The sequence below is a fragment of the Patagioenas fasciata genome, chromosome 1 (genome assembly GCF_037038585.1).
Source record: "Patagioenas fasciata isolate bPatFas1 chromosome 1, bPatFas1.hap1, whole genome shotgun sequence".
In the NCBI taxonomy this organism is placed as follows: Eukaryota; Metazoa; Chordata; class Aves; order Columbiformes; family Columbidae; genus Patagioenas; species Patagioenas fasciata.
Window position 1 is genome coordinate 96,920,723 of NC_092520.1, and position 12,939 is coordinate 96,933,661.

Below are 12,939 nucleotides of genomic sequence, written 5' to 3' on the forward strand. Positions count from 1 at the left end.
CTCTCTGACCCTGTTCAATGCCATATTTATAAAAGTAAAGCTAGCAAAATATACTGATTATTAAAAAAGAGATGCAATCTATATGAACTTCATTTATGAAATTTAAGAAACAAAAATTCCAACTCTTACTGATGTGACTTATGCCTTACATGAGTAAAAGAGAAGGAGTTGCTAATAGCTCTCTTCTCTGGGGCTCAAAATTCCATGAATAAGGGACAAAAGCCAGCCAGAATGATTGCATTGGCTGGTGGCTGGGGCTGTGAGCTGGGACCTAGGTCTCCCCTCTCCCTGGTAAGTGTGCTGCTCACTAGAGCATGGTTACTCTTTTAGTCTGGACACATCTTAGTCAGCAGTCTGCTGGAGGACTTTACCAAGGTCCCATCAGTGTCAAGCAGTGTGTGACAGCAGTGGGCTGTTGGGCACACCACGCACTTCACCCTGCCTCGGGCTGTGCTTCAAATCCCTCCTAAGAGCACGATGTGAAGCATGGACCTTTCCGATGGATGCAGGATGTGACTTGGCTTGGGCATGGGGTGTGAGAGGAACCAGGGTATGGTATAGGGCAGATTTTATTTCTGGTCTGGTTCTGGATTAGATGTGCTTAAATAATCCTACAGAGCATTGTTCCATCGTTGTCTGTGCTGGTCAATATATACTGTATGTGATAAGGAAGAACTTCAGTAATGGATGGGTGCAGTTCCTGTCCCAGGAGGCCCTATAGCAATGGTATGAGGCATGTGATCTGGAGATCTGTGGGATTTCATGAATCCTTTCTATGGGAGGAGGCTTAAGTGTCTCCCTGGAAATCTGCACCTACTCTGGGAAATAAGCAGGATGGTGCAAACCAAAAGAGCTGGAAAGTCACTGCCCAGCAGCTTCCAGGTTAGATGGTCCATGGGGGAGGTGGGTCTATATCCTCAGGCACTGCAGAGCTTTGGGAGCATGCCTCTCGGAGTGTGCCAGTGTGGCACAATGCATCTCTGTACTGCAGATCCCCAACCCAGGACTGAATTGGCCAGTCTTTCTCGGAGGAAGGAGCAGACCTTGGCAGGGATACAAGCTTGGATCCCAGAAGCCGTATTGCCTTGTTAGCATAGCGTTCAGTCTCAGGCTAATTTGCCTTTCTTCTCAGCCCACCAGCTAACTGGGACACAGCATGAGGTTGATATTACTTCTACTGCTTCCAGATCCAAAGCTATTTCATGCAGAGCCAGTATAGGGATCTCTGTACCTTATTGCTCTGCAAGCTGTTGACATATCCTTTCTTTCCTACAATGTTTGCTCATCAATAAATCTTAGGAAAAAAATGCCCAGAATGTTTCCTGTATCTCTTCTAAACTGTCAGCCCCAGGAGCTCCCAAGATACACCAGAGGAAGGCTGACCCAAGTTGTTTTCGTGTTTCTTACGCTCTTTCACTAAGCACTTGCTACTGGCCATTGTTGGACTCAAGGCAGTTTGACCCACAGGTACATGTGGAAGAAGAGACTGCCCTGCATTTAAGGACCGGGTGCCAGCTGTGTCCATCCAGGCTGTCATGTGTGCATGTGTTTGCCTTGCACTCAGATGACAAGAGCTCTCCATGTTGAGGAAGAGCCTGAAAGCAGTAATGGGAATGCTGCCCCAAACATCAACCATCAGCTGATCCCAAGCCTGGACCAGACGCCTGACTGCTCCAGAAGGGAAGGGCTTCAGCTAGGTGTGGTGGTAGGAATGTGTCACATCTGGAGTGAGAGGGTGGATGTGTGCCTGGAGGATATGGTCTAAGCACTGCAGTGTGGACCATCAGAAATGGGCTTGTCTGCTTTCAGCCCAGGAGTAAGTGTGCGTGGTAGTTTCCACAAATCCTGACTTGGTGGAGACAAGGACGGGAATGTTCGTGGAATGCTTCTGCCCTGGGCTTTTCCTATTTGCTTTTAGCTCAGTGCAGATGTTTGTGTGGAGCTCAGCTTTTCCTTTGCTTTGTGCAAGGAGCTCAGGTGCCCGGCTAGACAGTTGCATTAGGCAGCAAAGCACGTAATCCTCACTGAAGGCCACCTAATCCTCTCAGCTTAATGGCCTTCTACTCCTTCAGATACTCCCTTCTTTATTCTTTCTCTACTTGCTCAGCAATGGAATTCTTTCCTCTTCCATTTGCAAAACAGTGTTGGGAGCAGGCTGGCTAGCTGGCCACTCTCATTCTCCATTACCAACACCTCCTGGTCTTCTAGGCTCCATAAGCCCATAAAAGCAGCTGGAAGTAAATGAGTAATGGAGAGGAAAGACAGGTCTCTGTGGACTGAAGAAAGTGCTCTGTAGACCAGTGTTTGAGAACCTCTCATTAATGCCTCCTGGTTATTTTTTCTGCATTTCATTTCACCGAATCCAAATCCCGCTGAAGCCGGTGGGAATTGTTCCACTGACTTCTGTGAGAGTTGGATCTAGCCCCTGGTCTGGAAGGTAAAACTAGTCTCACTGGTTTTCTTTTATTTTGGTTGGTTTCACTTTCTGCTTCTCAGCTCACAGAAGGTGAATGCATTCATAGTCCTCCATGGTGGGATTCATACAAAATATTCTCTTTTTATGTTTTTCATAAAATAAAAATCAAGACGTATATTAGCAATTCCACCTCTGTCCTTCAGACTCTGGTTTTCTGTCCCTCTGCCCTGTTTTTTGCCCCCTTCCTTCCACAATGAGGTAAATGAAAATGTCTTTTTAAGTATAACACATTTTTGAAGAAACTTTGCAGTCAAACAACAAGATACTCTCAACTTTTGGCATCATTGAAAGCAGCCAGTTTACCCTCAGAAGGTAATCTGTTTATAGTATCTCAAGTGGAAAAAAGATAAGTTGGATTGTGAAAGATGTTTGTTCCATCACCGTGGAACTCCTCGTGCAGTTCCCAGGGCAAGGCATCGCACGTGGGAAGGTGACAGTGGATTTTTACATCACAGCTCAGTCTCAGCTGTACTTTTACGATAAGCTCTTTTTCCTAAAATAGCAGTTTGTTCAAATTAACATCTCTAATAGCAGAAACCGAGCAATGTGGAGTGTGGTACTGCAGAACATACAGAAAGGAACATTATCTTATAGAGCTTTGGGGATTTATACTCCAGATTGCCTAAAATTCTTTCCAAATAATGTGTTAAGATATTGGTAATGCAGTGACTCAACCACATAAACAGATGGAGTGAGTAGTATGCAGCCAGTGATTCAGCTAATGTACAGCTCTGGAAATTAAAATTTGATTTAACAAGGCGAGAAACATTAAATAAGATATTTATAATGTTTTCCTTTTTTGAAGGAGGCTTTAAGTACATTGTTTCTTCTACTGAACAGGGAGGTTGGAAAAACATAGGACAATAATAGCTCATCAGAAGGATGGCATCTTGATCCTCCCACAGCAACTCCTTGCAGTAGTACTGCACCGCAGTGCCAACTCTTGGTCTGAGCCCAAGTCCTGCTGTGGGACATGAGCTCTTAATTTCTCCAGGGGGGAGTGTTCCCAGCTGAGTTACACAGATCTCCACAATCTAGTTCAAGCAAAGCTTGACATTTATTTAGACTGAGTTAACTCATTAATTTCAGCTTTAAAATCTTAAAAGCCATATCCACTATAAAATAAGTCACACATTTTTCCCAGGCTCCTCTTATGCCACATAAAGTTGTGGCTGCAGATGCGAATGTGCTGTGCCTGCAAACAAGGCGCACAGAGGCTGCATTTTGGAATGCTCTCCAAACAGCCAGGGGACATCTAAGTCATTGACGTGTCTTATTACATACTTTTTTTCCCTTGGAGTGATGAAAGAAGAAACTGGTTTGCTGCAGAGGCCTCCTGTTGTTAAGAGATCAGGACTTAAAGACTCACCTGATTTTTATGGGAATCTGGGGGAAACCCTGCTCTGTTTAGATTATTCCAGTCTTATCACTACAATTTCAGCCTTTATGTGATAATTTATGAGCAAGATTATTGCCACCTGCATGGAAGCCCATCCCTTCACCTCTGTGTAAATGTTTCCTTTGAAAGCTTAATTATGAAAGAGTTGCTGAATACACAATCAAGAGCAATGACTTGAGAAGTCTCCTTTCCCTGGAGAGGTTAGATGCATATGAATGTTATATTATGCACACATTTGTAATATTTAGAACTTGGAAATTACTAAACCATGTCAAAGTGAGCCTACTTTGTCTAGCAACTGTATGTAGAATGCCGTTTTGCCCTCTAATACATTTATGCAATCCTATTATAATTAAATTGCAACTGAAAGTGTGTTTCGGAGAATAGATTTGGGAGAGTGCTTTTCTTATTTGGTACGACAGGATCTTCATAGCTTAGTATTTGCAAATATTTGCTCCAACTGTGAGGAATGTTCTTGTATATCCGGGACTGTTCTGAGTAACCGAGTAAGGTCCTGACCCTACAAACGTATCTGTGCAGGCTTTAAGCAATGAGCTGTACTTAATGAGCATATTAAATATGTACGATGTGAAAAAAGTAAGAGAATTTTGATAAACTGTGTATTCTGTTATATGCAGTTACCAGCCTAAATATTACAGAACCTCATTTTTACATACTTGTAACTTGGGAATACGAAATATTAAAATAGCATTTCGTTCACCCTGCCATGTAGCTTTTGCTTTTTTAGTTAAAAAAAGTAGCTGTGTCACCATTGCTTTAAGTGAGTACACCCATACCCATGGAAGTTTGTAGCATAAAACTACATCAGTTGTGTAATAATCCTTAGGAAGAATTTCCTCATGATTGCTGTCCTATGTCCTATGTATAGGACTCTTGTCCTTTTGCAGAACCGATGGGGGACAACACAGTTTGTTTGGACAATTAGAAACAAAGAAAGAAAACAGTACCTATCCTTCCCACCCCTCCCTTTTTTTTCTTTGCCTTTGTATCACTCAGCTTAGTTATAATGCTTCATTCTTTTCCCCTGCCGCTCTTCTCCTCCCAGCTCCTTCTATTTTCCAAATGTTGCAGACTTCTTTCTAAAGAATTGTAATTTTTAGTGCTTTTCATAAATCTTCATCTCGAGGAGTCATTTCAGTTGTGATATTTTAAAAATTAAGCTTAGCTTTCAAGCCTACAAAGGCTGTATCAGAGAAATGAAGATAAAATGAAAAGCAGAGACCTCTTGACAGGGCTTGGGAACAGTGCACTCAGTGACTTTAGAGATGGGCAGCTGGAAGGCACAAGTTAGATCAAGGGTGATTTTTAGTTTACTTTCTCAGGGGAACCAGGTTCATATGTTCATGTTATGTAGGTACAGGTATATTTGGGCGTATACTCATGTTGTTTAATAACATTTGAGCCCGTCAACTTACACCAGAGAGGACTGAAGCTGTAACTTTCATGAAACTAAGTTGTGGAGCAGGGAACATGTATCATGTACTCCCTGCATGATGGAAAGTCTGCAGCAGGATCTTTTACGCAACAGCATCCACTGACTAAAGAGAGACCTTGTGTACACCACAACTTTGGAAGAGATTTCAGTTAAAGTTTGCACCTTAGACCCTAAAGTTAACAAACCATAAGGAACCAGGCTTTCTTAATTCTGGTACTTGGAGGGTCACAGGCTTTAAGATCGCAGGAGTCAGAACTTTTATTGATACCATGAGAAGCGCAGGAGGTTTAGGAGGGTAAAGGATGGAGTAACCTTTATTACAAAGGAGATCAAGAGATGGAATTTCTGGGGTGAGGGGAACAGAGCAGTTGAGAAATTCCTACATCCATCATGTGTGAGGGGGGAGCTGGGGAAGAGGCAGTGGCAGGAGGGAAGAGGAAAGGGAAAGGGAAAAGGAAGGGGAAGGGAGGAGGAGAAAGGAAAATTCAAGTTGAGAAACACATTGGGCAAGATGTCCAGAAAGGTTTTGAAGATCACTGGGAGAAGAGATTAAATGGAAACCAAATTAGTTTGAATTTAATCTGTACTTTCTCAGAAGAAATCAGTGAACTCCTATCCAAAGAAGCGCAGGCAAGTCAGAAGGAGAACAAAGGGTTTGCAAGGAGAATAAAATTTGAAGAAGGGGCAGGTCTGGGCATGGAAACCAGTTACGTTTAAGCACTGTTTAGGGAATGTGTCACTAATGAATGTGTCAGGAATAATGAGAGATGAAACTTGTGGTAGAAGAACCCAGCCTGGCCACAGGAACTCTATTAGAGCTGTTGTTACACAGTGCAAAAGCAAAAATAGAGAAGAGGCTTTTATAAGATGAACTAAGACTTGCATTTTTAAAAAATCTTGTTTATATAAGTCATTCACGTTAACTTTGAGACCTGATTCACACATTGGAGCACTCTGGATTAGCACAATTCCTTTTATTTCCCTCTCTCTCTGCTAGGTGTACAAGTTCTTTCTCTGTTCACAAGCCCAACATCCACATAGTTCTGACTCTACAGGGGAAAATGGCTCAAAAAAGGCTCCAGGAGGTCTAGCGAGAAGATGAAATTATGGTTTTATTAGTGGACAAACAGTGTCAAGTGTGCACAGGGTGACCAGATCTCTGAAGACCAAGAACAACTCTGTTGGCTGAGCAGGGTCTTGACACAGCAGTTATGCTGAGAGGACTGAAAGCAGATCTGGCTTCCAGGAACATTTAAGTCGCAGTTTCTATTGCCAGACTACTAGCCAGATCTTCTTCAAGTGACTTGGCCCACAACAGTGTTATAAAAAACAAACTAGGCGGCTTGCTACTGTTAAATCAACAGGAAGAGTGGCATGGACCTTTAAAAAAATGTAGAGCATTCCCAGTTTAACGGGGTACAGGATAATCAAGTAGATTCTCAGCTGCTGTTCTGGAGAGGGACTGCAAAGCCTGAAACTAAACCTGCTTTGGTTTTGAGCTGAGCTTCCTGAGCTGAGATTTGCTCTGCATGTAGCAGCTTTTCCCACCTTTGCCCTCAAAGAAAGAGGCAGAAGTTGCTACGGTGATCTTTCAAATGTCTTAAGAATGAGGAGGAATGTGGAGATGACAGGTGACCTGAGTGACCCAACTGAAAGGTGTACATTCCAACCCAGAGAATCTGCAAGGCAGAAAATACAAAAATATCCCAACAGCAAAATGGATAAGCCGCAAGGCGCACATCTGTCAGAAAACACATTTCCCCCAATTCTCCTGCTCCTTAATTAAGGCCATTTTAAGGGAAATGGGGCATGTTTAACAGTGGCAACTGTGGCGGCCCCAGGGAGAGCAGTGGGCCAGGGCTGGTTGCCCCCACCTCATGGCTGCCGCCCTCTCCCCTCGTGGCGAAGCCACTTGGTATCTCCCTCCTCCCCCCCCCCCCCCGCCCCCCGAGGAGGTGGTTTCACCTCCCCCCTCCCCTCCGACCCGCGGGAGGGGCGTGGCCGGGCCCGCCCGGGCTTCCCCGCCTCCTTCGTCCATATTCATGAGCGCAAGCGGGGAGGTGACGGAGTAGGGAGGTGGCGGGCGGTCGCCCCGCCTCGCCGCTGTGGCGGCGAGGCGGGGCGACCGCCCGCCACCTCCCTGCCCTGGCCCCTGCCACGCCCCCTGCAGTGAATATTGATGAGGCGTGATGCGCGGCGTGGTGTCGTCTCGGGCGGCGCGGCCGGCGATTGGCCGGGTGCGTGTGTGCGCGGTGACGCGTGTCGCGGCGGTGCGGGTCCCGATTGCTGCAGCCGCTTGTCAGTGTGACGAAGATTGGCACCCAGGTAAGCGCTGTCACTCAAACCCGCTCCCAGCCAGCCAGCCAGCCATCCATCACGGCGCGCCCGCCGCCGCCGCCGCCGGCCGGGCCCAGGCGCACCACCAGACCCGGGGGGGTGGTTAGGGAAGGGAATTGGGGGGGCGAGCCCGGCAACGCGGCACAGCGGGAAGGGGGCACCCGTACTCCGCAACTGGCCCAGAGGGGGGTTAGGGGCGGTGGCGGGCAGGCGCGGGGAGGGGAGCGGGGGGAAGAGGGGGGGAGCGAGGAAAATTCTGGAACGGTCGCCGTGTAACCGTTGTCTCTTGTGGGCGCGCGCCAGCGGGGGCGCGCAGGCGCCGCGCGCGCGCGGGGAGGGGAGACCGGGCGAGAGGGAGCGCGGGCCGCTTGCTCGGCGCCGTGCGGAGGGGACGCGGGGCCGGGGGGAGGGGGGAGAAGGGCGGCGGGAGGTGGTGGTGGTGGTGGTGGGGAGGCGACGCGATACTTAAAGGGCCAGCGCCGTGTTGGCAGCCGTTCCTTGGGGGGGGGGTGGGGGGGTGGGGGTGGGCAGGGGCTTTCCGGCGTCCTCGCACCCGCCTCCCCTCGCTGCCGTGACAGGCGAGGCCTCGGCGATCCGGTCCAGCCCAGCTTGGGGAGCCCTCGCCTATGGGAGGGATCAAACCACCACGGCAGCTGCCTCCCCTCCGCACCTGCCCCTGCCTGGCCGGGTGCGGCCCGGGGAGGGGGGCGGCCAAGGGGGCGGCCCGGGGCGGTTGGCCGCAGCAGGCGCGCGTAGCCCCCGTGCCGGCGCCGTGGGGTGCCGGCGGGCGTGGGGTGGTGTTCCCTTGGCCCTGGTGCCGCTCCAGTGGCAATGCGGTCTCGGTAGAACCCGGCCCCCGGGAGAGCGGGGGCTGGCGCGTCTTCGGCTGTGCTTCTCTCCCCCCCGCCGCCTCCCCTCTTATTCATAGAAAGCAGATTCTGTTCCCGGCTGGCACTTGGGGCAGTGTGCGCGGTTCTGGCGTGAGATGGTTTCTTCCTCTTCTCTTTTTTTTTGGTGTGACCTCATTGTCTCTTGGCTCGGTTACGAGTAGAGGCTTCTTGACACCTAGACGGAGGCTTCCTGAGTGTTTACACAGCCGCAATTAGGAGATTGAAACTTGACGTTGCCCAGAGGCCCTGCTTATGATGTGTGTAAACAATAATAAATCAAGTGCTGGTTTTATCCTGAAATATTGCCTCAATTAGCCACATGTCCCGAGTCTCCGCGGAGTAGTCGTTAGCTTTCCCTCATTCCCACAACACCAGCTGTATGGCCCAGAGTTCATCAGTTGCAAATATAAGTAGTTAACACATCTATGTGATACTTCCCTCTATAGATTATTGCACTTTAAACCAAAAATGTTAAATATTGTCTGTTGTCCTAAATGAGAACGTATAATTTTAGAGACATGGTCTCAGTGCTAATTTTTTTTCATCTGCTGCTGCAGTTCGTGAGCCCTTTTTGTCAGTTTTGTCTAAGTAAAGGATTAGTATGGTTTTGGGAGGGAGATGAGACTCTAGGTCTAGTACAATACGCTTATAAGTGATTTTTTTTTTTTTTTTTAATGCCATGCAGTTAATTTTATTTTATTTTTAATCACATGCAGTGAAGAGCTGTCCAAACAAGATTCTATTTTGTCCTTGTCCCTATCTGGAATATTATGTGCACATTCTATATAAACAGATCACAGAATTAGGGAGCATGGACAATGTGTTCTTGTCTGTGGATGTTGGAAAATACTTGAGCAAGCATCCCATGGAGGCTAGCAGGAGGGTGTAGATAATTTTCAGTGTATGCTAAATGTCTCATCTAATTGCTTTTTAAAAAAGCTAAAAAATTCTTAGTCTTTACAAAAACATGCACATATAGTTACTTCATAATACTACTCCTGATTTTATTCTGGAGCGTGCACTGCACAAAGTTTCACCAGTCTAGATTGTTTGATTAGGGGAATTGTAACAATTACAGCTTAATAAATTTATGCACCTCGCTATTCTCCGTACTGTGAATATGCTTACAGATTGTTCCCTTTGTGGCTTATAAACTGTTTACGGTCTGCTTATGCTATGGGATTATATCCCTTTAGTTATGTATGTGTAGTTAAAGTAATATAGGTTCTGCAGCTGAGTAAGTGCTGAAGTCTTGAGTCCTGGTTAGTCCCTGTTAGCAGCATGTACAAATTTAATGGATTACACTGAACCAGGAAACAAATAGTTGTGATTGTAGCAGAAATCCATCTATGTATTTCCAGAGTTAGTCACTGCTAGAATATCAAGCAACAGCAAATGCATTTTGAGTGCATTTTCTAAATGGTTCTGTGAAATAAAATTGCAGAATTATCCTTTTCTGAATCTATGTGTAGCCATATATAATCATGACATTAAAGTTTGCAAAAACTCGTCAGAAAAAATCCCAAAACATTTCACATGTGTTCAGTTTGAAGAAACAGTTTTATACTTCTTGGTACGTCATTGCTTTTAATCTGTCCAAAATAAGTAATTCTGCTATTTTTTTAATGTATGTTCTATTTCTAGTTTATTAAGTGTATTGCGTATTTTCCATGTTGACTGTTACTGCTTTACATATTTTCTTGTAATCTTATTAAAGTATCCACAAGAAAACTTCAGTGTAGGTTCCGCTATGTTTTCTTAACACAAGTTTCAGCTAAGTGGTGAAAGGCATAGCACCATTTACTTTATTTGCAGGGCAAAGATAGGCTTTTATTTTGTATTTGGAAATTTCACTTTGTCATATAAAAAGTTAATCTAATGTTAAGTAATTTACAGCCTTGATTTGTACTTAATCTAGATACAATTTTAAAAATTGGTATTATCTTTTGAAGATTAAAAATAAAGTTTAAAACTAAGTCCTTGCAGTCTTTATAGAATCATAGAAGAGTTTGGGTTGGAAGGGACCTTCAAAGGTCATGTAGTCCAACCCCACTGCCATGAGCAGGGACATCTTCAACTAGATCAGGTTGCTCAGAGCCACATCCAGCCTGGCCTGGAATGTCTCCAGGGATGGGGCATCTACCACCTCTCTGGGAAACCTGGGCCAGTGTCTCACTACCCTGATTATATGAATAAAAAATGTCTTCCTCATGTCTAGCCTGAATCTCCCCTCCTTTAGTTTAAAATCATCATGCTTTGTCCTATCGCAACAGGCCCTGCTAAAAAGTCTGTCCACATCTTTCTTATAGGCCACTTTTAAGTACTGAAAGGCCACAGTAAGGTCTTCCTGGATCCTTCTCTTCTACAGGCTGAACAGCCGCCACTCAACCTGTCCTCACAGCAGAGCTGTTCCAGCCCTCTGATCATTTTTGTGGCCTCCTCTGGCCCCTCTGCAACAGATCCATGTTTTCCCTGTACCTGATGCTCCAGAGCTGGAGGCAGGACTCCAGGTGGGGTCTCACCAGAGCAGAGTAGAGAGGCAGAATCACCTCCCTCGACCTGCTGGCCACCCTCGTTTTGATGAAGCCCAAGATACGATTTGCCTTCTGAGTTGCTAACACAAATTGCTGTATCAGTCTTCCATTAGTACAACTGAAAGGAGTTTAGAATAAATGAAATATACATGTTTATTCTAAATACTTCAGTCCTATAAAATGGATATGTCTTCTAGAAGCTGTACTTTTATTTTTCAGAATTTTGTTTTCAGCTGTGTTTTTCTCATACGTTCCCTGTACTGTGAATGCAGTGCTGTAAGACAATGATAATAATTCTAAATGATTCTACCACAGCAAGTTTAGAGTTGTTTAGGAGCAATTCAATTTCCTGGAAAAGAGTAACTCTTCTGCTGGTGTTAAGCCCTGTACTAATGGCCAAGGGTGAACCATCCTCAGGACCACTACTGTGATAGTGGTTTTGGTTGTTCTGATGGTTCTGTTAATGTCCTAAAGGAAGCAAGATGTAGTCCAAATTGTACTTCAGAGTATTATGTAGTGGTCTGGGAGCCAAATGTTACCTCCGCAAAACTAACCCACTTGGGAAAGCTTACAATAAAGCATATGAATATTTTTATTTTGCTGTAAGTAAGACAAACTTATTTTGTGTGTCTGTGAAATTCAAAATTCTGCAAATGTTACTTCTCTCTTGCAGCAGTGGGTTGCTCCAGTCTCACTTGTTAAAAGAGTCTGTAGGCTTATAAATAATAAGTCTCAGGCAGGGGAATATTTTATCACAGCTCAATGCTGTACAAAATGTAAACTTATTGCTCTTCTAAGCAAGAGGATTCCAAGAGCAAGGAAAAATGCTGCTGATAGAGTTTTTTCTGTTGCTTACTTGCTTCCAGATGTTACCCAAGTATTTTACCCAGACCATTGTAACTCTCCCCAAGGTAATTGAATGCTAAAGTATTCATGTTTGTTAGCAGGTTCTTCACTTTGTTCAATAAGATTGTTTCATGTCATAACTGTAGAACATGGATATCATCAAATGAAACTAGGAGTGGGGTAGAAAATAAAGTAATGACACCAAGAATCAGAAAATACCGATCTTTGGTGTAAATGGCGCACTGGCATGTTTTTATGAAGCTGGCAAAAGGCACTAACTTGGTTACTCTGCCAGCAGCATGAAGATAACAAGTCATGTATGTTACTGAAGGACAAGAAGGAAGTTGATGTTAGAAGTGGAAATAAACTTTGGGTCTGCTTGTCATCATATGCTTGCTTTTCATTCATATGAACATGCCTGTTTGTTTTTAATATAGCAACTAAGAGGAGACCTCATGGCAGCTACAGCTTCCTCACAAGGGGAGGAGGGGCAGGCACTGATCTCTTCTCTTTAGTGACCCATGACAGAACCCAAGGGAATGTCAGGAAGATGTGCCAGGGAAGGTTTAGGTTGGACACGAGGAAAAGGTTCTTCCCCCAGAGGGTGGTGGAGCACTGGAACAGGCTCCCCCAGGAGGTGTCACGGCCCCAAGCGTCACAGTGTTCACGAAGAGACTGGACAAGCCCTCAGACACATGGTGTGAACTGTGGGGTTGTCCTGTGCAGGAACAGGAGTTGGACTCGATGATCCTTGTGGGTCCCTTCCAACTCAGGACATTCTGATTCTAACTACTCCAGTCATTTTTTTTTCCTACATGTGTGCATAAAAGAGCTATTTTCTGTTAAGCAGGCCATTTAAGTACATAGTCAAAAGGTGATTTTTGAAAATGGGTACTAACTGACTGTGATGATCATGTATTGTGCCTTAGCCTGCCATACCGTGGGTCTGTAACTGTCATCTGCTGCAGCTGACAGTAAATTCAAATGAAAGAGTAGAATAT

General features: G+C 45.3%; 1 protein-coding gene across 1 annotated transcript in view; it reads left to right on the plus strand.

Moving 5' to 3' along the window:
- Window positions 1-7,515: 7,515 nt before the first annotated feature.
- The window catches only part of PKNOX1 (PBX/knotted 1 homeobox 1), a 46,424-nt gene continuing 41,000 nt past the window's right edge, over window positions 7,516-12,939 (plus strand). The window contains exon 1 of the mRNA XM_065861015.2: window positions 7,516-7,656. The gene's annotated coding sequence lies outside the window, so the exon portion shown is untranslated. The remainder of the gene's footprint in view (window positions 7,657-12,939) is intronic.